This window comes from Pongo abelii, chromosome 1, assembly GCF_028885655.2.
Source record: "Pongo abelii isolate AG06213 chromosome 1, NHGRI_mPonAbe1-v2.0_pri, whole genome shotgun sequence".
NCBI classification, from domain to species: Eukaryota; Metazoa; Chordata; class Mammalia; order Primates; family Hominidae; genus Pongo; species Pongo abelii.
In genome coordinates, this window is record NC_071985.2 from 2,349,040 (window position 1) to 2,371,633 (window position 22,594).

Here is a 22,594-nt window from a genome sequence, read left to right on the forward strand (position 1 = left end):
TAGTAGCAAGATTGCTGGATCACATGGCAGTTCTATTTGTAGTTTTTTGAGAGACCTCCATACTATTCTCTATAATGGCTGTACTAATTTACATTTCCACCAACAGTGCATAAGAGTTCCATTTTCTCTGTACCCTTGCTGGTGTTTATTATTTTTTGTGTTTTTTGATAATAGCCATTCTAACTGGAGTGAGATGAAATTTCATTGTGATTTTGATTTGCCTTTCCCTGATGACTAGTTTCATTCTTCTGCTTATGGATATCCAGTTTTCCCAGCACCGTTTGCTGGAGAGACTTTTCTTTCCTCTTGTGCCTTTCTCAAAAATCAGTTGGCTGCAAACGTGGATTTATTTCTGGGTTTTCAATTCTGTTCCATTGGTCTAAGTTTCTACTTTTATGTCAGTACCATGCTGTTTTGGTTACAATAGCTTTGTAGTATATTTTGAAGTCAAGTAGTGTTCCAGCTTTGTTCTTTTTGCTCAGGATCACTTTGGCTATTTGGAGTCTTTTGTGATTCCAAATGTATTTTAGGATTTTTTTTCTATTTCTATTTCTTTCCCTTTTTTTTCCTGTGTGTTTGTTTGTGTGTGTGTGTGTGTGTGCGTGTGTGTGTCTCCTTCAATTTGTTTCATCTCTGTGTTGAAGTTTTCCTGGTAGATATCTTTCACCTCCTTGGTTAAATTTATTTCTAGGTATTTTTATTTTTGTAGCTATTGTAAATGATGGTGCAAACCCAGCTCACTTTAACCTCCACCTCCCCAAGCTCAAGTGATCCTCCCACCTCAGCCTCCCAAGTACCTGGGACCACAGGCACACCACCACACCTGATTAATTTTTTGTATGGTAGAGACAGAGTTTTGTCATGTTGCCCAGGCTGGTCTTGAACTCCTGAGCTCAATCCATCTGCCCACCTTAGCCTCCCAAAGTGCTGGGATTACAGGCATGAGCTACTGTCCCCAGCCCATGTATAAATTTTGACTCCCCTAAAACATAACTACTAATAACCTACTGTTGACCAGAACCATTACCAATAACATAAACCATCAATTAACACATATTTTTTACATTATATGTATCGTATACTCTATTCTTAAAATAGAGAAAAGGAAATGTTATTAAAAAAATAAGGCAGAGAAAATATATTTACTATTCATTAAGTGGAAGTGGATCATCATAAAGGCCTTCATACTTGTCTTTACGCTGAGTAGGCTGAGGAGGAACAGGAGGGGTTGGTCTTGCTGTCTCAAGGGCAGCAGAGATGGAGATGAAAGAAAATTTACGTATAAGTAGATCTGTGAAGTTCAAACCTGTGTTGTTTAAGGGTCAACTGCTAAGATCATATTGTCTGCAAATAGGCCATTTGATTCCTCATTTCCACTTTGGATACCCTTTATTTCTTTCTCTTGACAATTGCTCTGGCTAGGTCCTTCACATTTTTAAATTGTATATGTTTAAGGTATACAACATAATGTTTTGGTGCACTTAATAAATATCCTTAACATTATTTGATGACCATTTTTTTCTGATTTCACATTATATTCAAATTTATGAAAAAAAAATCCACATAGTACTGGTAGACATAATTTAAGCACTTCCCTGCAGATGTACATTTAGACCTTTTCCAATTTGTCACTTTTTTTTTTTTTTTTTGGAGATGGACACTTGCTCTGTCGCCAGGCTGGAGTGCAGTGGTGTGATCTCAGGTCACTGCAACCTCCTGTAATCTCTGCCTCCCAGGTTCAAGTGATTCTCCTGCCTCAGCCTCCCAAGTAGCTAGGATTACAGGTGCATGCCACCACGCCTGGCTAATTTTTTGAATTTTAGTAGAGACGGGGTTTCACCATGTTGGCCAGGATGGTCTCGATCTCCTGACCTTGTGATCTGCCCGCCTCAGGCTCCCAAAGTGCTGGGATTAGAGGTGTGAGCCACAGCGCCTGGCTCACTATATATATTCTTATATAACTTTTCCTTCTTAATAATCGTATTAGAGTAAATTTCCACATCTAAGATTACCGTGCCAAAAGCTCTTGCTCTCTATCCTGTATTTCACATCTATGGTACCTTTATTGAGGTATGGCTTGGGCCTGTCTATATATATCAGTACGTGAACCTGAACTACTTTTATGGCCATTGCAAACATAAAGGTCTGCCAAAGCAAAATCTTGGTGAACAAATAGAGTTCCCAAACTTTCTTACTAGATCATGTTTTGATAATGGGGGTGGGAAAGTTGTGTCTTTCTTTACTTATGAATCATAGCAATAAGTAATTGGTTATTTAGCCTTCCAGAAAATAGATTCTGACTTATGTTTATGGGCAGAAAAGATTTCCCACAAGATATTTGGGTGTTGTCTGAATGTCTGAAATTGCTCAACTCACTTGCTACATTCTTTCAGTACTGCCTCACTACAGAAAGAACCAGAGAGATGGAAAATAAGTTTACCACTAAGGTGGTTTTACATCACATTCTTTCAGTACTGCCTCACTATAGAAAAAAACAGAGAAAGGCAAAATAAGTTTACCATTAAGACGGTTTTGCACCACATTCTTTTTCTCTCTGAGATTTATTTTTTAAAAAATCTTCGAGTCAGGTCAGGCACACTCACGCCTGTAATCTCAACACCTTGGGAGGCTGAGGCAGAAGGATCACCTGAGCCCAGGAGTTTGAGACCAGCCTGGGCAACATAATGAGACCCTGACTCTACAGAAAAATAGGAAAATCAGCCAGGAGTGGTGGTGCACACCTGTAGTCCCAGCTACTCAGAAGACTGAGAGGGGAGGATCACTTGAGCCCAGAAGTTCAAGGTTGCAGTAAGCTATGATCATGTCACTGTACTCCAGCCTGGGTGACAGAGCAAGATCCCATCTCAAAAAAAAAAAAAAAAAAAAAAAATCTTCAAGTCCACAGAAAGATTAAAAAATGATAATAATACAATTAATACCCATATACTCTTCTTAATTCACCAATTGTTAACATTTTGCCCCCATTTTTCTCTATCTCCATATATATATATTTTTTCTGAACCATTTAAAAGTTACAAATATACTGACCTTCACCCCTAAAATTTTCTAGCATTCACTTATTTCTTGAGATCAAAGACATTCTCCTACATAATCATAGCACCATTATCACGCTGAAGAAATTTAACATTGTTACAATAATATGAGCTAATAGCTGGAATATATTCACCTTTCAAATTGTCTTGAAAATGTCTCATAATATTTTTTTAAATCCAGGTTTCAATCGAGGATTATACATTTGGTTGTCATGTCTCTTTAACCTCCTCAAATCTACTACTCAAGTGTACTCATTTCTCTTGGATTTATACCTAGGAGTGAAATTGCCAGAGTAAAGGGTGGGTGTATGTTTAGCTCTGGTAGATCCTACTAAGCAGTTTTCAAAAGTTAACACTTCAACTAGTAACTGATGAGAGAAAGTTCCAGTTGCTCCCTAACATCATCAACACTTGGTATTCCCCATCCTTTTAGTTTTTGAGTTGTTCTAGGTTGTTATGTAATGGTATTTCATTGCACTTTTAATTTGTGTTTATCTGGTAACTAATGATATAGATCACATTGTCTTATGTCTTTTGGTCATTTGGATATCCTCTTTTTTTTTTCTTTTTTTTTTGAGACAGAGTCTTACTCTGTCACCCAGTCTGGAGTGCAGTGGCACAATCTCAGCTCACTGCAAGCTATGCCTCCCGGATTCACACCATTCTCCTGCCTCAGCCTCCTGAGTAGCTGGGACTACAGGTGCCAGCCACCATGCCCAGCTTATTTTTTGTATTTTTAGTAGAGATGGGGTTTTACCATTTTTACCAGGATGGTCTGGATCTCCTGACCTCATGATCTGCCCCGCCTCAGCCTCCCAAAGCGCTGGGATTACAGGCATGAGCCACTGTGCCTGGCCTGGATATCCTCTTTTGTGAGGTACCTGTTCAAGTCTTCTCTTTCCCCTTAGCTTTTTTGGTCTTAATGGTGATGTTAAGTGTAATCATTTGATTAGGGTGATGTCTTCCATATTTATCCACTTCAAAGGTTCTTTTTTCGTTTGTAATGGGTAAGTGATCTGTGGGGAGATACTTGGAGGCTGTTTGAATATGTGGTTCAATGGTTTTAGCATCCATTGATGATCTTTGCCTAGACAAATTATAACAGTGGCTGTACAATGGGCATCCGTATCTTTTAAAGGCCTCCAAGTGATTTTAGTGTTTTTGCCTTTTTTTTTTTTTTTTTTTTTTTTTTGAGATGAGGTCTCGGTCTGTTACCCAGGCTGGAGTGCAGTGGTGCAATCATAGCCCACTGCAGCCTCAACTTCCTGCACTCAAGTGATCTTCCTACCTCAGCCTCTGTATTAGTCCGTTTTCACACTGCCAATAAAGACATACCTGAGACTGGGCAATTTACCAAAAAAAAAGAGGTTTAATGGACTTACAGTCCACACAGCTGGGGAGGCCTCACAATCATGGTGGAAGGTGAAAGGCACATCTCACATGGTGGCAGACAAGAGAAGAGAGCTTGTGCAGGGAAACTCTCCTTTTTAAAACCATCATATCTCGTGAGACTCATTCACTATCACGAGAATGGCAGGGAAAGACCTGTCCTCATGATTCAGCTACCTCCCACCTGGTCTCTCCCACAACATGTGGGGATTCAAGGTGAGATTTGGATGGGGACACAGCCAAATCATATCATTTATCCCCTGGCCCCTCCCAAATCTCATGTCCTTACATTTCAAAACCAATCATGCTCCCAACAGTCCCCCAAAGTTTTAACTCATTTCAGCATCAACTCAAAAGTCCACAGTTCAAAGTCTCATCTAAGACAAGTCCTTTCTGCCTATGAGCCTGTAAAATGAAAAGCAAGTTAGTTACTTCCAAGATTACAATGGGTAATTGTACAGGCATTGGGTAAATACAGGCATTGGGTAAATACAGCCATTCTAAATGGGAGAAATTGGCCAAAACAAAGAAGCTATAGGCCCCATGCAAGTCCAAAATCCAGCAGGGCAGTCAAATTTTAAAGCTCCAAAATAATCTCCTTTGACTCTATGTCTCACATTCAGGTCATGCTGATGTAAGAGGTGGGCTTCCATGGTCTTGGGCAGCTCTGCCCCTGTGGCTTTGCAGGGTACAGGCTCCCTCCCAGCTGCTTTCATGGGCTGGCATTGAGTGTCTGCAGCTTTTCCAGGCACATAGTGCAAGCTGTCAGTGGATCTACCATTTTGGGGTCTGGAGGACGACGGCCCTTTTTTCACAGCTCCATTAGGTGGTGCCTCAGTAGGGACTCTATTTGGGGGTTCCAACCTCACATTTCTTTTCTGCATTGCCCTAGCAGAGGTTCTCCATGAGGGTCCCACCCCCGCAGCAAACTTCTGTCTGTGCATCCAGGCATTTCCACACATCCTCAGAAATCTAGGCAGAGGTTCCCAAACCCCAATTCTTGACTTCTGCATACCCACAGGCTCAACACCATGTGGAAACTGCCAAGGCTTGGGGTTTCCACCCTCTGAAGCAACAGCCCAAGCTGTACTTTGGCCCCTTTTAGTCATGGTTGGAGCAGCTGGGATGCGGGGCACCAAGTCCCTAGACTGCACACAGCAGAGGAACCCTAGGCCTGGCCCACGAAACCATCTTTTCCTTCTAAACCTCCAGGCCTGTGATGGGAGGGGCTGCCACAGAGGTCTCTGACATGCCCTGGAGACATTTTCCCCATTGTCTTGGGGATTAACACTGGCTTCTCTTTACTTATGCAAATTTCTGCAGCTGGCTTGAATTTCGCCTCAGAAAATGGGATTTTCTTTTCCATCGCATTGTCAGGTTGCAGGTTTTCCCAACTTTTATGCTCTGCTTCCCTTTTAAAACTGAATGCCTTTAACAGTGCCCAAGTCACCTCTTGAATGCTTTGCTGCTCAGAAATTTCTTCCACCAGATACCCTAAATCATCTCTCTCAAGTTCAAAGTTCCACAAATCTCTAGGGCAGGGGCAAAATGCCACCATTCTCTTTGCTAAAACATAACAAGAGTCACCTTTGCTCCAGTTCCCAGCAAGTTCCTCATCTTTATCTGAGACCACCTCAGCCTGGATTTCATTGTCCATAACACTATCAGCATTTTGGTCAAAGCCGTTCAACAAGTCTCTAGGGAGTTCCAAACTTTCCCACATTTTCCTATCTTCTTCTGAGCCCTCCAAACTGTTCCAACGTCTGCCTGTTACCCAGTTTCAAAGTTGCTTCCACATTTTTGGGTATCTTTTCAGTAGTGCCCCACTCTACTGGTACCAATTTACTGCATTAGTCCATTTTCATGCTGCTGAGAAAGACATGCCCAAGACTGGGAAATTTACAAAAGAAAGAAGTTTAATGGACTCACAGTCCACATGGCTGGGGAGGCCTCACAATCATGGCGGAAGGTGAAAGGCATGTCTCACGTGGTGGCAGACAAGAGAAGAGAGCTTGTGCAGGGAAACTCCCCTTTTTAAAGCCATCAGAAATCATGAGACTCATTCACTATCACGAGAACAGCAGGGAAAGACCTGCCCCATGATTCAATTACCTCCCACCAGGTTCCTCTCACAACATGTGGGAATTCAAGATGAGATTTGTGTTGGGGCACAGCCAAACCAATCAGCCTTCTTGAGTAGCTGGGATACAGGCACATGCCACCATGCCTAGCTAATTTTTTTTCCTTTTTCTTTTTTTTTTGTAGAGACAGGGTCTCCCTGTGTTGCCCAGGCTGCTCTTAAACTCCTGGGCTCAAGCCATCTTCCTGCCTTGTCCTTCCAAAGTGCTGGGATTGCAGACATGAGCCACTACACCTGACCCCATTTTTACCAATTTTTAATTAAGTTGTGTGTCTTTTTCTTAGTGACTTGCTGTAGTTATTCATATATTCTTGATATGAGTCATTGAGTCATTTGTCAGAGATATGGACACCAAAAGTCTTCTCCTGGTCTGTGACTTCCATTTTCACTATTTTTTTTCTTTTTTTTTTGAGACAAGGTCCTGCTGTCACTCAGGCTGGAGTACCATGGCACAATCTCAGCTCACTGCAGCCTCAACCTCCCAGGCTGAGGTGATCCTCCCATCTCAGCCTCCTGAGTAGCTGGGACCACAGGTGTGAATGACTACAACTGGCTAATTTGTATATTTTTAGTAGAGATGGGGGTCTTACCACTTTGCCCAAGCTGGTCTCAGACTCCTGGGCTCAAGGGATCCACCTGCTTCAGTCTCCCAAAGTTCTGGGAATACAGGCTTGAGTCACCATGCCTGGCCCGATTTTAACTATTAATATCTTAATGGTACCTTTTATTGAAACAACTTTCTTAATTTTAATGAAGCTCAACGTATTTTATTTTTAAGGTTTGTGCCTTTTGTTTTCTGCTTAATATTTGCCTACCCAAATCTGTTAAACTACTGTTGGGTTCAGATAAAATACAGGAAAAAATAATAAAAACTATTTTGGGTTTTTTTTGGGGGGTCGGTCGTTTGAGACAGGGTCTCACTGTCACCCAGGCTGGAGTGAGTGCCATGGCACCATCATAGTTCACTGCAGCCTCAACTCCTGGGCTTACTCAATTCTTCCACAACAAACTCCCAAGTAGCTGAGTTCGGAAGAACACAAATCGCGTTCTTCTAAAAACTTTATTGATTTACCTTCCAAATTTAGGTCTATGATTCATCTTGAAATTTTTTTATGGTGTGAGGTAGGGTGTCAAGATTCATTTTCCCCATACAAATATTCAATTATTCTAATGACATTTATTGAAACAAATAGATCTTTTTTAATTTATAAAAATGTGACATCTGAAAAAAATTGATGGGCCAACTGGAAAAATTTGAACACTGAATATTGATGATAATAAAATATTAATTTTTTGGGGGGTGTGGTAATTGTATTAGGTTAAATTTTTAAAATTATTTTCTTTTAGAGATATGTAGTGAATTTTTTAAAAGATGAAATGATATAATGTCTAAGATTACTTCAAAATAACTTCAAAAAATTAAAATTTCTTTGTATTACAAATATAACAGTTATTTCTATATATTGGTGCAAAAGTAATTATGGCTTTCACAATTATTTTCAATGGTGAAAACTGCAATTATTTTTGTACCAACTTAACAATAATCGGAATAATTTCATTATGAAAATTGAAATATTCTCAAGATGAGTAAGGAGGATTAACATGTGACATCTAATGAAACATAGTGATTTAATCATGTATTGCCTCCAGCTAATTACACACCCATATCTAGCTGTGAGACACACCCTGCTGTTGCCAACTGTCGCCTGCATATGTAAGTTTCCAAATTACATATGTGAGGTGACTCGAAGTCATAAGAGAAAACTATATTTTGGTTGCCTAATAGTGACTCTCATCTCTGCCTTCCAAGAATCTATGCAGAGCTGTGAGGAATCCAGGTTTCGTTTCATCCAGACCCAGGCTTGCCACAAGACATACCTTTAGGCTGCCTGGCATGTATTAATATTCCAGGAAATGGTGCGTTATGCTGGGTTTGGGCCTTTCTTCATCCTGTTTCATATACATCTGGCACATACACAAATGTAAATGTCATTTCCAAAATAGTTCTTATTGAGCCAGGTGCAGTGGCTCATGCCTGTAACCCCAGCACTTTGAGAGGCCAAGGTGCGGGGATTACTTGAGCCCAGGAGTTTGAGACCAGCCTGGGCAACATGGTGAAACCCCATCTCTACAAAAATAAATAAATTAGCCAGACGTGGTGGCAGGCACCTGAGGTCCCAGCTACTCGGGAGGCTGAGGTGGGAAGATTGATTGAGCCCAGGAGTTTGAGGTTGCAGTGAGCCCAGGAGTTTCAGTGCCGTGATGGTGCCACGCCACCCCAGCCTGGGCGACGGTGAGACCCTGTCTCAAACCACCCCCAACCAAAAAAACCCTAAAATAGTTCTTATTCTTTTTTTCCTATATTTTCTGTGAACCCAATAGTGGTTTATACAATATCTTTCCTAAATCCTAGTAAGAACAAAACTCCCACAAATTACTGCAAACTAGAACATTTCAAATAAATATTCTATAATAACAAAAATGATACAAGTTGGCCAGATGTGGTGCCTCAGGCCTGTAATCCCAGCACTTTGCCAGGCCGAGGCAGGCAGATCACCTGAGCTCAGGAGTTCGAGACAAGCCTGGCCAACATGGCGAAACCACATATCTACTAAAACAAAACAAATACAAAAAATCAACTGGGCATGGTGGCATGCGCCTGTAGTCCCAGCTACTCAGGAGGCTGAGGCAGGAGAATCACTTGAGCCTGGGAAGTAGAGATTGCAGTGAGCCGAGATTGCGTCACTGCACCCAGCCTGGGTGACAAAGTGAGACCCTGTCTCAAAAAAAAAAAAAAAAAAAAGATGCAACTTATAAAACAAAATGATAAATATATTGGCACACACTGTGTCACATAATAAGTGGTGGATTCCTAAATTAATGAAGATTATTTAGTTGTCATCTTTGTTTATGAACATAAAACATTTCATATAAAAAGGAAATATCTCATTTAATTATCAAACAACCTGTAGGATGGGCACTCCGACCTTTGTTTTTCGCGTCTGAGGCCCGTGCACTGTCCTTCCTCGCTTGGTGTTTCGTTTCCAGGGCCTCTTACCAAGGTGTCTCTGGTCCTCACTGTGAGGTGGGTCTTGGTTTCTCCTGACTGAACACTTCCTTCGGGAAGGGAACTGGTGGGGTCACTAGATGGGGCTCTTCGGCTCCTCTTGCCCGAAGGCGGCATATTCTGATTGGCTTGTGTACTTCCCAGATCAAAGCACCTCTGGGCATTTTCATAATAACTCTTCCTACTGTTTGGGCTATAAATAGCCAGTGACTCTGCTCCACACAGCGTCCCCAGCCTAAGCCCTGCTTGAAGCCTTGTTTGTCTCCCTCAGGAGACCGAGCCCATCTGTTTCACTCTCTTCCTGAGTTCATTCTCAGAAGTAGACTAAGCATGTTTCTTTTTCTTTTTTTAATTTAAACTCTACTTATTTATTTTATAGAGATGAGGGTCTCACTATGTTGCCCAGGCTGGTCTCAAACTCCTAGACTCAAGTAATCCTCCCACTTCGGCTCCCAAAGTGCAGGGATTACAGGTATGAGCCACCCCGCCCGGCCACCTAAGCGGTTTTTTAGCCCAGCAGAACATTTCGCAAATAGGAGCCCCACTAGCCATTCCCTCATTAGAAGACGTAAGGGGCATCTATGGGACATAATCCAGTATAGGCACGGAGAGCCACAGCTGCTGTTTTTCCTTCAGTTGCTCCTCCCTGGATGAGCCATACCGAATTCTGTGTCCTATAGCAGGAGGCTCACAGGCACCCCATGGGAAGGGGATCTTCTAGCATGCAGAACACCATTTGACACTTACTAACAGGTGGCAATGGATGTTGATATGAAAGAGGTTGGTTTGCCTTTGTGATGCTCTTCCCTGAGGTGTCTGTGGGTCCAAGGCAAATGGAACGCAGAAGGCTGTGGGAGGGAAGCTGGGAGAGTGGAGACTGAATGAGTGGGAAAGGAAGATGGGGCTTCCTGGTGCCCACCCTTGGTGGTCCAAGCACAGGTGAAGGGTTACCTAAGGAATCAGTAAAGAAATATTTGCGGCCGGGGCTGTGGCTTACGCCTGTAATCCCAGCACACTGGGAGGCCGAGGCGGGGGGATCACTTGAGACAAGGAGTTTGAGACCAGCCTGGCCAACGTGGTGAAACCCCGTCTCTACTAAAAATGCAAAACTTAGCTGGGCATGGTGGCACACGCTTGTAATTCCAGCTACTTGGGAAGCTGAGGCAGGAGAGTTGCCTGAACCCGGGAGGCAGAGGATGCAGTGAGCCGAGATCATGCCTGGGTGACAGAGTAAGAGTCCCTGGGGGGGGGGGGGGAGAGAGAGAGAGAGGGAGGGAAGGAGGGAGGGAGAGAGAGAGAGAGAAAGAGAAAGAAAGAAATAAGGAAAGAAAGAGAAAAAAGAAAGAAAGAAAGAAAGAAAGGAAAAGAAAGATATTTGCACCATCATCTAGCCCTTTGGGTAAGAATGAGTTCTGAACACCAAGCAGGAGCATCATATAGGTAGGCACAGTGATGAGGGGGACTGCCATCCTCCTTGGCTCACACAATTCTACCCGTTTACTGCAACGTCCTCTGTCTCCCCAGGGATGCACGCTAGAATTAAGGCAGGGAAACTGACCTTAGTGGGAATATCTAGGTAAGCACTGTCAAACGCATTTACTAGCTCTCTTGAGACCTAAGCCTTCCAAATTAGACTGCTGATATCAGCCTCCTGCAACCTCCGCCTCCTGGGTTCAAGCGATTCTCCTGCCTTAGCCTCCCAAGTAGTTGGGACTACAGGGGCCCGCCACCGCGCCCGGCTAATTTTTGTATTTTTAGTAGAAACGGGGTTTCACCGTACTGGCCAGGCTGGTGTCCAGCTCCTGACCTTGTCATCCGCCCACTTCAGCCTCCCAAAGTGTTGGGATTACAGGCGTGAGCCACTGCGCCCGGCCGACCTCATCTCTTAAAAAAAAAAAAAAAAAAAAAAAAACCTTAAAACCAACAACAAAAACCCCCTAATAAACATGTGATAGTTGGATTGTGAATACCGATTGGATTAGGGTGTGGATGAGAAAACCTTGACCCAGCAGGGACAGAAAGAAGGCACTGCCTTCGGGGCTGGATCAGAGAGGTGCTTTCCTGAGCGTCTTCCTGAGCTGCTCAGCGTTCTGGAGAGAAGGTGGCTTATTTCTGCCCCTTCCCCTGCGGCTGCAGGGCCACGCTCTGGAGGCCGGAGCCCTCCCCTGCGCCTCTGCTCTGACTCCCGAGGGATGTCGGGCAGGTGAGGCCAGGCAGGGCTCCCGGGTGTGTGACCGTGGTTGTCAGAGTGTCCTCATGCCAGATGACAGCGTGGGAAAGGGGCTCGTCTGTTCCTGCAAGGGCACCCAGGCTTCCTGGTTGTATCATTTCCCTTCGGATTTTTGACAGGATCCTCCCCATTCCCAGTGGATGCGGGAAAATCCTTTCGGGCCACTGGTCAGCATTCTTTTCCTCCAGCGAGCTGGGGCACCTCCATAAAGCTGACACGCAAGGTGCAGGGCCCGCCTCACCACACACACGCCTTTCAGCCACCCCGGGGCAGGGCCCCTGCGCCCAGCATGATGCTGTTCCTTTTGGAAACCACGAGGTGGCGCTGCTGAGCCAAGGCCAAAGGCGAGGCTCGTTCCCCTGCGGGGCGAGCAAGAGGTGACGCCCCTGATCTGAGTCCTCAGCAGGATCCCGTTCTGGCTGCCGGTGCTGTGGCTTATTCATTGATTTTCCCATCACTTCAGCAAACACTGACTGAGTGCTACCAGGAGCCAAGAAATGGAAAATGATCAATGGTCATTGCTATGGTACCTGAGCACTTAAAAACACGCTCCCGGGCGGGTGACGCACGCCTGTAATCCAGCTACTGAGAGCTACTGAGGAGGCTGAGGCAGGAGAATCGCTTGAACCCGGGAGGTGGAGGCTGCAGTGAGCCGAGATCGCGCCACTGCACTCCAGCCTGGGCGACAGAGCGAGACTCTATCTCAAAGCAAAACAAAATAAGACAAAAACAAAACCAAGAAAACATGCTCTCAGTAGCCCCCAGGTCCCCAAGTGGAGCTGGAGAGGCTGCCACAGCCCAGGTCTTGAGGAACAGGTGGGTCTTGTAGGTGAGCTTGAATATAGGGGGCGCGGGTGCAGAGGGAGCCTGGCAGGTGTGGGGCAGCCAAGCCAAGGCAAATGGGTGTGACTGACAGTGAAGAGGCTGGACTAGAAAAAGCCTCTCTGGAGGCCTCAGTTTCTTTATCTGTGAAATGAGCTCCAGAGACCCAATGCAGAACTGCCAGGTCCCTCTCCTGATAGAAGGAAGGGTACCCATGACAGGCTGTAAGAGGCATCCTCGATCATGAGATCATGAGATGGACAGGTCTGCACCCAAACCCCAGCTCAGCCCGCTACTATTTCCATGCCTCCGACAAGTCCCTTACCTCGCTGACCTCCAGCTTCCTCTTGTAGAAAATGAGATTGATGGGCTGGGCATGGTGGCTTATGCCCATCATCCCAGCACTTTGAGACACTGAGGCAGGAGAATCCCTCGAGGCCAGGAGTCTGAGACCAGCTTGGGCAACACAGTGAGACCCCGTCTCTACAAAAAAATTTTGAAAAATTAGCCGGGTGTGGTGGTGCACACCTGTGGTCCCATGTACTTGGGAGGCTGAAGTGGGAGGATCGCTTAAGCCCAGGAGTTCATGGCTGCAGTGAGCTATGATTGCACCACTGCACTCTAGTCTGGGCAACAGAGAGAGACCCTGTCTCAAAAAAACAAAAAACAAAACAACAACAACAACAAAAAGAAAGAAAATAAAACAAAATTGATGATACTTGCTTTGATTTGGGAGAATGTATTCTGGCAGGGTTTCAGAGCCAGGAGGCTGTGCTCAAGTTCTGACTCAGCCACTTAGTAACTGTGTGTCCTTGGGAAGTCACTGAACCTCACTGAGTCAGAGTTTCTTCATGCCTTACATGACTACACCCAGTCTACCTTATAGAATTAATGAAAACTTAAATAAGGTGGTGTTTTCAATCCAGGAGCTAGAGCATAACGGGTGCTGAGTTATTACTTTTCCCTCTTAACTCATGTAGCACTTGCTACCAGAAGTAGAGTTCAGCAATGCGTCCTGCCTTGATTTGCTGATTAATGTTATGTTTGTTGGCTTTGTCTCCACAACAAGATTTTAAACTTCATAAGGTCACGGACCATGTTGCCGAGCAGCATGACCAGCACACAGTAAGCGTGGAATATACAGTCTCCAGCCGAGCACCATGCCCAGCACACGGTAAGCATGGAATATACAGTCTCCAGCCGAGCACCATGCCCAGCACACGGTAAGCACGGAATATACAGTCTCCAGCTGAGCATCATGCCCAGCACACAGTAAGCATGGAATATACAGTCTCCATGCCGAGCACCATGCCCAGCACACGGTAAGCATGGAATATACAGTCTCCAGCCGAGCATCATGCCCAGCACACGGTAAGCACGGAATATACAGTCTCCAGCCGAGCACCATGCCCAGCACATGGTAAGCACTGAATATACAGTCTCCAGCCGAGCACCATGCCCAGCACACGGTAAGCACGGAATATACAGTCTCCATGCCGAGCACCAAGGGCAGTTCACTGATATTGGGGGAACCCACCCCCAATATCTCAAGGTAGGTTCTTTCTGTTTTCTATAAGTGTCGGCTGGCTGAGAAATAAAGAGAAAGGGTACAGAGAGAGGAATTTTACAGCTGGGCCGCTGGGGGTGATATCACATATCAGTAGGACCGTGATGCCCACCTGAACCTCAAACCAGCAAGTTTTTTATTAAGGGTTTCAAAAGGGGAAGGGGTGTAAGAACAGAGAGTAGGTACAAAGGTCACATGCCTCAAAGGGCAAAAAGAAGAACAAGGATCACATGCTTCTGAGGGAACAGGACAAAAGGCAAAGCAGAACTACTGATAAGGGTCCAACAAAGATCCCAAGGCAAAGGGCAAAAGCAGAACTACTGATAAGGGTCTATATTCAGCAGTGTACATATTGTCTTGATAAACATCTTAAACGACAGAAAACAGGGTTCAAGAGCAGAGAACCAGTCTGACCACAAATTTACCAGGGCGGAGTTTTTCCGCACCCTAATAAGCCTGAGGGTACTGCAGGAGACCAGGGCATATCTCAGTCCTTTTCTCAACCGCATAAGACAGACATTCCCAGAGCGGCTGTTTATAGACCTCCCCCCAGGAATGCATTCCTTTCCCAGGGTATTAATATTAATATTCCTTGCTAGGAAAAGAATTTAGCGATATCTCTCCTACTTGCAAGAAGAAAAATATGGCTCTTTTTTGCCTGACCCCGCAGGCAGTCAGACCTTATGATTGTCTTCCCTTGTTCCCTAAAAATCGCTGTTATTCTGTTCTTTTTCAAGGTGCACTGATTTCATATTTGTTCAAACACATGTTTTACAATCAATTTGTACAGTTAACACAATTATCACAGTGGTCCTGCGGTGATGTATATCCTCAGCTTACAAAGATAACAGGATTAAGAGATTAAAGTAAAGGCAGGCATAAGAAATTATGAAAGTATTATTTGGGAACTGATAAATGTCCATGAAATCTTCACAATTCATGTTCCTCTGCTGCAGCTCCAGCCAGTCCCTCCATTCAGAGTCCCTGACTTCCCACAACACCTCAGACTGTGGCACTTTCTAGTTTTCTTTTAGAGACAGGGTCTTGCTCTGTCACTCAGGCTGGAGTGCAGTGGTACGATCACAGCTCACTGAAGCCTTGACCTCCCAGGCTCAAGTGATACTTCCACCTCAACCTCCCAAGTAGCTAGGACTATGGGTGTGCACCATTTCACCTGGCTAATTTTTAAATTTTTGGTAGGGACAGGGTCTCGCTATATTGTCCAGACTTGTCTCCAGTTCCTGGTCTCAAGTGATCCTTTCACGTTGGCCTCCCAAAGTGCTGGGGTTACAGGTGTCAGCCACCATGGGCAATAGCATTTTCACTGATCCAAACACTATTTGAGGAGGTGCTATATTCAGGCTTATGCATTCTAGAACTTTTGCTTTTCAAGATTTAAACTTCCTGTATAACAGTGTCCTATATCTTGTGGCTGCTAATAACTGGAATAATAATAGCTAACTTAATTGAATGTTTACTGTGTGCTTTATATACATGATCTCATTTAATCTTCATAACAACCTGATGAGGTGATTTATTATTATTCCCACTTTACAGATGAGAAAACTGAGGCTCAGAAAAGTTAAGTAACAAGTGAACTTTCCACAACTAGTACTGTAAGTGGGAGAACTGAGATTTAAGTCCAGGTCTTTCTGATACTGGAGTCCTTGCCTGTGAGCACTCTGCAATACTGCCTCCAAAGTAATGACATGCATGCAAGCACCAGGCACATAATAGGTACTCAGTAAAAGTTGACTCTCTTCCTTCAATCAAGAAGTGTATCAAAGGCTGGGCATGGTGGCTCACACCTGTAACCTAACACTTTGGAAGGCCAAGGAGGAAGGATGGTTTGAGCCCGGGAGTCTGAAACCAGCTGGGCAACACAGTGAGACCTCATCTCTACAAAATATAGAAAAAATTAGCCAAGTGTTGGTGGCACACACCTGTAGTCCCAGCTACTTGGGAGGCTGAGGTAGGAGGATCACCTGAGCCCAGGAGGCTGAGGTTGCAGTGAGCTGTGTTTGCACCATTGTACTTCAGCCTGAGTGACAGAGTGAGACCCTGAAGCAAGCAGGCAAGCAAACAAGCGAGCAAGAAAGAGAAGGAAGGAAGGGAGGGAGGGAGGAAAGAAGGAAAGGAGGGAGGGAGGGAGGAAGGAAGGGAGGGAAGAAGGGAGGGAGGGAGGGAGGGAGGGAGGAAGGGAGGGAGGGAGGGAAGAAGGAAGAGAGGGAGGGAGGAAGGGAAGAAGGAGGAGAGGGAGGGAGGAAGGGAAGAAGGAAGGAAGAGAGGGAGGGAGGAAGGAAGGGAGGGAGGGAAAGAGGGAGGGAGGGAGGAACGGAGGAAGGGAGGGAGGGAGAAAGGGAAGGAGGAAAAAGAAGGGAGTCTAGGATGAAGTGGGCACCTAAACAGGTGAATAGGGTAGGTAAAACCTCATCCCTGCCCTCAGGCGGTAGACACTCTCCAGTCATAAGCTCTAATGTGCTGTAGAAAAGCCTCAGGTTCTCAGGGGTTTTCCAGCTGAGCATCTGGAAGGCCACAGTGCAGTTCTGTGTCCAAGCACTGCAGAGCCTCATGCAACAGTGTCGTCACTCGGTGCAGCCCTCCTGGAAGATCTCTTCCCAGGGGAGGCTACAGCGAGGCAAGGGGAATGCAGGACTCCCTAGCCAGTCTAGGACCTCAACTTGGCATTCCCGAGAGACAGATTCTCTGTGTCCCCCGTCCCAGCCCTGAAACCCACAGCCTTTGACCCAGAGGTAGAGGAGCAAGCTCTCAGTGAAGGCCTCGTCTCTGGAATCTCTTCTTTGGGGAAAAAACGACATGAGCCTGCCACAGAGCCTGTTTATGAAACAAATCAGAGAGCTATTTTGAGCAATTACCCCCAGCAATCACGACAGCATAACTTGTGTAGCTGGAACTAGGTCACCAAGTAATCTCACCAGCGCCAGAAGAAATTCATCTGGGAAGGATACTAGCTCGGGGAGATGAGATAGGATAGGCCCTGGCCTCTTGTCAAGATATCCACATTTCAAGGGACAACTGAAGACACAACAGAGACAGGGGCTCACTGTGCATTTCCCTTTAAAATTGGCAATAATCTGGCTACAGAATCAAGGTAGTCACCGAATCCTCTGGTTCTCGGTTCGGCATGATCGTAGCTGCTGGTGGTTGTCATGGAAACCAGCAGAGGCGGTAGATCTTAGCTCTGACACTCAGGAGAATCTGAACTTATTCTGTTATGAGCTTTTTTTTTCTTTCTTTTTTTCTTTTAAATAGAAACTGTCTTGAACCTGGATAAACAGGCCTCAAAGTTTTTCCTCCGCCTGGCTTGGATATGTTTCTGTTTCTGTTTTCTGGCTACACAGAATCTAACGATGCATCAAGAGTTGGCCCTCATGCTCTATAAGATGTTTTGTTGGGTCTCTTTTCAGTTGCCAGAGACAGAGACCTAAATCGACCTAGGTTAGGTAAGAAAAAATAAAAAGATTCATTATTGAGTAAATTATCAATGTGATATTGAATATCCTTTTTTACTTTTTAATTTTTTCATTTAATTCTAATTTTATATTTATTTTTTCATTTTACTTTTTTTTTTCCCCACAATATAGGTGGAAAGACCGAAACTGGTCTGAAAATATTTGGAAACACAAAGACGGCCTTGGGCTGGGCGTGGTGGCTCATGCCTGTAATTCCAGCACCTTGGGAGGCTGAGGCAGGAGGATCACTTGAGCCCAGGAGTTGGAGACCAGCCTGGGTAACAAAGGGAGACTCCTCCTCCACCAAAAATTAGAAAATAAGCCAGGTGAGGTGGTACACACCTATAGTCCCAGCTACTCAGGAGGCTGAGGTGGGAGGATCACTTGAGTCCAGGAAGTTGAGGTTGCAGTAAACTATGATCACACCACTGCACTCCAGTCTGAGTGACAGAGTGAGACCCCATCTCTAAAATAATTTTAAAAATTAGCTAGGCATGGTGGCACATGCCAGTAGTCCCAGCTACTTGGGAGGCTGAGGCAGGAGGATCACTTGACCCAGGAGGACGAGGCTGCAGTGAGCTGTGATTGTGCCACTGCACTCCAGCCTGGGTGACAGAGGCAGATCCTGTCTCATTAAAAGGGTGGGAGATGACATTAGGAGTCTCTCTGTTTTGCCATATCTCATCTTTGAGTCCATCACACTCTTGCTCTGTCCCCAGGCTGGAGTGCAGTGGTATGCTCACTGCAACCTCTGCTTCTCGGGCTCAAGCCATCCGTCTACCTCAACCTCCTGAGAAGCTGGGACTACAGGCACGCACTACCATGCTTGGCTAATTTTTCATATATTTTATAGAGATAGGACTTCACCATGTTGCCCAGGGTGGTCTCAAATACCTGGGCTCAAGCAATCTGCCCACCTCAGCCTCCCAAAGTGCTAGGATTATAGGCATGAGCCACGGTGCCCAGGCCCATCAGACTCTAAGCCTCCCCCTGGGCAAGGGATGGAGCAGGCAGTTCTGAAGTCACATCCTCACACTCTTTCTGCTTTAGTTTAAGGGAGAGAAGTTGGCTTCGAGGATGGAAAAAAATCCCAAGTGGGTTCTAATTGCCTCAGCTGGGAACAGGTGCCTGCGCCAGGGCCGGCTGCCACGTGTGAGGTGGGACCCGAGTCCTGAGGTGGGAGACAGCGGCCCACAGCAGTCGCGCCAGGGCACTGGGGAAGGGCCGCGCCCTGCACACTCGAGTCCTCTGCCCTCTGAGATAGCCAGGTGTTGGAAAGGATCTAAAACATGAATTCTGTCTCACGTGTGTATATAGATGGCAGCTCCATTTGTTGTTCCTTCTAGGGGGTCCATACTTGTATCAGTCTGAGTCCAATCTGGAGAGAGAAATCACATAGTAATTTGAACAGAGAAAATTCAATATAAAGAATTATTTACTACAGCAAGGGATTACAGCCATGAGGGGTTGGCTAGTAACAAAGAAAGAAAACTCTAGTGAACCAGCCCCAGGAGTGAGAGAGCCCCCACCCCGGCCCCAGGCAGAGATCCAGACCTGTGCAGCTGTAACTCTGAATGGCAGAGAAGTTGTTGTGGTACCCTGTGGCAAATCCTTCTGGAAGTCTGCCCTCCGAAGTGCCAGGTGTCTTGATTGCTAGAGGCATGCTGCTATAAAACGGCACCAGGGCTGGCGGGCGCCGGGCTGGGCGGGGAGGTTCCGTCTCCTGTGTGCTGCTGGCTGCTGTCACTGTAGGAGCTGGGCACTGGGAGAACCACCCAGTGAGCACCCTGGAACCCAGAGGCAAGTCAACCTCTTTTCCTTCTCCAGTGTCTCTCTATCACCCTCTACTGGCAAGATTTCAGTGCTAGCTAGCCCAGGAAAAAATATTTAAAGGTCCAGATCCATTTTCACAGAGTAGTCCAAAAGGGGGAATCTGGAGCTGAGAGTCCAAGATGGAAAAACTGGTCTGGGCGTGGCAGCTCATGCCCGTAATACCAGCACTTTGGGAGGCCAAGGCAGGAGAATCACTTGCACCCAGGAGTTAGAGACCAGCCTGGGCAACATGGTGAGATGTCTCTATGAAAAATAAAAATTAAGAAAATTGCCAGTCCTGGTGGTACATGCCTGTAGTCCCAGCTACTTGAGAGGCTGAGGCAAGAGGATAGCTTCAGCCCAGGAGTTGGAGGCTGCAGTGAGCTATGGTAGCACCACTGCACGCCAGCTCCTGGGCAACAGAGCAAGACCTTGTTGCAAAAAAATTATATATATATATATATAAAATATGTTATATATATATAACATGTTATATATACAAAATATCTTATATATATGAAATATGTTATATATATAATATGTTATATATATAAAATATGTTATATATAAAAAATGTTATATATATAAAATATGTTATATATAAAAAATGTTATATATATAAAATATGTTATATATATAAAATATGTTATATATAAAAAATATGTTATATATAAAAAATATGTTATATATATAAAATATGTTATATATATATAAAATATGTTATATATATAAAATATGTTATATATATAAAATATGTTATATATATATAAAATATGTTATATATATGATGCATAATACCTAAGATAATTACTCTCTGTTGGGGAAATATTCAGATTTTAGAAGCTATAAAGCAATGAAATAGATATTTAGCACCAACTATGTGTTATGTTTAGATTTGAATCTAACAGAAATTAGGCACTGAAGATCACTGTTTAGCAGTGTGATATGATGGGAGCAAGTCTACCACATGAAGGCTCCTTTTAGATACTTAAAATCACTTGCTTCCTCTCCAGTTATTAAAGAAATTAAATTTAAAATTATATCAGTGTACCACTTTACGCCTACTGGCATAAATGAAGATGATAAGGAATCCAGTGCTGGCCAAGTATTGGGTACAGACATGTGTAAACATCACTGGTGTCACCAGTTTATTACAGGGGTTCAGTCTTTTTGAAGGAAAATAATAAAACAAGAGCCTTAAAACAATCTTACCCCTTATTCAGTAATCCAAAACCTCTGAATGTATTTCTAAGTAAAAAGTTTAAGGCCAGGTGCAGTGGCTCACGCCTGTAATCCCAGCAATTTGGGAGGTGGAGGTGGAGGTGGAAGGATCACTTGAGCCCAGGAGTTTGAGATCAGCCTGAGCAACATAGGGAGACCCTGTCTCTACAACAATTTTTAAAAATTAGCCAGACGTGGGGGCGTGCAGCTATGGTCCCAGCTACTTGGTAGGCTGAGGTGGGAGAATCACTTGAGTCCAAGAGTTTGAGGCTGCAGTGAGCTATGATCACACCACTGCCCTCTAACCTGGGCAACAGAACAAGACTCTGTGTCTAAAATCATAATAATAATAATAGTTCAAAATAAAGGTCTATCTGTACAATAATATTTACAGTAGTATTCATTTATTATAGAGAGAAAGGTAGAAAACCCAAATGTCTAATGAATAAAGCAAGGTTACAGCCAGGCTCAGTGGCTCATATCTGTCATCCCAGCACTTTGGGAGGCCGAGGCGGGCGAATGGCTTGAGCCCAGGAGTTTGAGACCAGCCTGGGAAACATGGAGAAACCTGTCTTTACAAAAACTACAAAAATGAGCCAGGTATAGTGGCATGCGCCTATAGTCCCAGCTACTCAAGAGGCTGAGGTGGGGGGATTGCCTTAGCCCAGGAGATTGAGGCGGCAGTGAGCTGTGATCTTGCCGCTACTCTTCAGCCTGGGCAACAGAGTGAGACCCTCTCTTAAAAAAAGAAAAAAGGAATATGAGGTGAAATTAGGCAAAGTGAAGAAAATAGCAAAAAAAAAAAAAAGTTTACATACTATGATTATAGCTATGGGGAATAAAGTTTATACACAGGTTACACGAATATACTAAAAACCACGGAATTGTACACTAAGTTTTTGAGTTTTATGGTATATGAATTGCATCTCAAATGTACAAAAAGAAAAAACACTAAATGAGGCCACAGGGATGTGTAAAACATTTCTGTGGTAAAGGAGGGAGATGTTTTGCTTATGTATTCCTCCAAAGTTGTTTAAATCTGAAGTTTTAAGTTAAAAGTTTGATTCTGCGGTCTCTGTCCTACTTTTTCGTAGTAGGCCAAAGTTGTTCCCTCACCACACAGCCCTCAACGGGCTCACTCTACTTTTTTTTGTTTTTTTTTTTTAAGACGGAGTCCTGCTCTGTCTCCCAGGCTGGAGTGCGGTGGCATGATCTCGGCTCACTGTAGCCTCCGCCTCCCGAGTTCAAGCGATTCTTCTGGCTCAGCTTCCCGAGTAGCTGGGATTACAGGTGCCCATCACCACGGTCGGCTAATTTTTCTATTTTTAGTAAAGACGGGGTTTCACCATATTGGCCAGGCTGGTCTTGAACTCCTGACCTCGGGATCCGCCTGCCTCGGCCTCCCAAAGTGCTGGAATTACAGGCGTGGGCCACCGTGCCCGGCCGCTCGCTCTGCTTCTAAGGGGTTTTCTACTCCCATGAGTCGAGAGGTCAGGCTGCAAACACCCAGCCGCGATCCCACTGGCGGGAAATGTCCCCTGAGCCGGAGTCAGGGACTCAGAGGGGCAATGGTGCTTCTGACCGCTGAGGGTTCATTTCCTTCAGGGGACTGTCCTTCGGGGGCGGTGAGGCGCCTGGAGCTCACACATGTGCAGAGCCTCAGCCGCTGCTCTGATAACTCGGCAGTCAGAGTTCTATACACAAGGGGCTTAAGGGCTGCAGTCTAGTTGGACGGGGGTGATGCAAAGTAAACATGGTGCTTGTACTTAGATTGCATACTTATTCAGGGTGGCTCTGGAGAATGCCCGTAACAGTTATGA

General features: G+C 44.9%; 1 long non-coding RNA gene across 1 annotated transcript; it reads right to left on the reverse strand.

The window, feature by feature from the left end:
• Window positions 1–17,330: 17,330 nt before the first annotated feature.
• LOC129058143 (uncharacterized) lies at window positions 17,331–19,527 on the reverse strand. The gene is made up of 3 exons (XR_008523033.1): window positions 19,296–19,527; window positions 19,047–19,119; window positions 17,331–17,723 (listed from the first exon to the last, which is right to left on the reverse strand). It is a non-coding gene; the product is annotated as an uncharacterized LOC129058143 (long non-coding RNA).
• Between the last annotated feature and the right edge of the window lie 3,067 nt (window positions 19,528–22,594).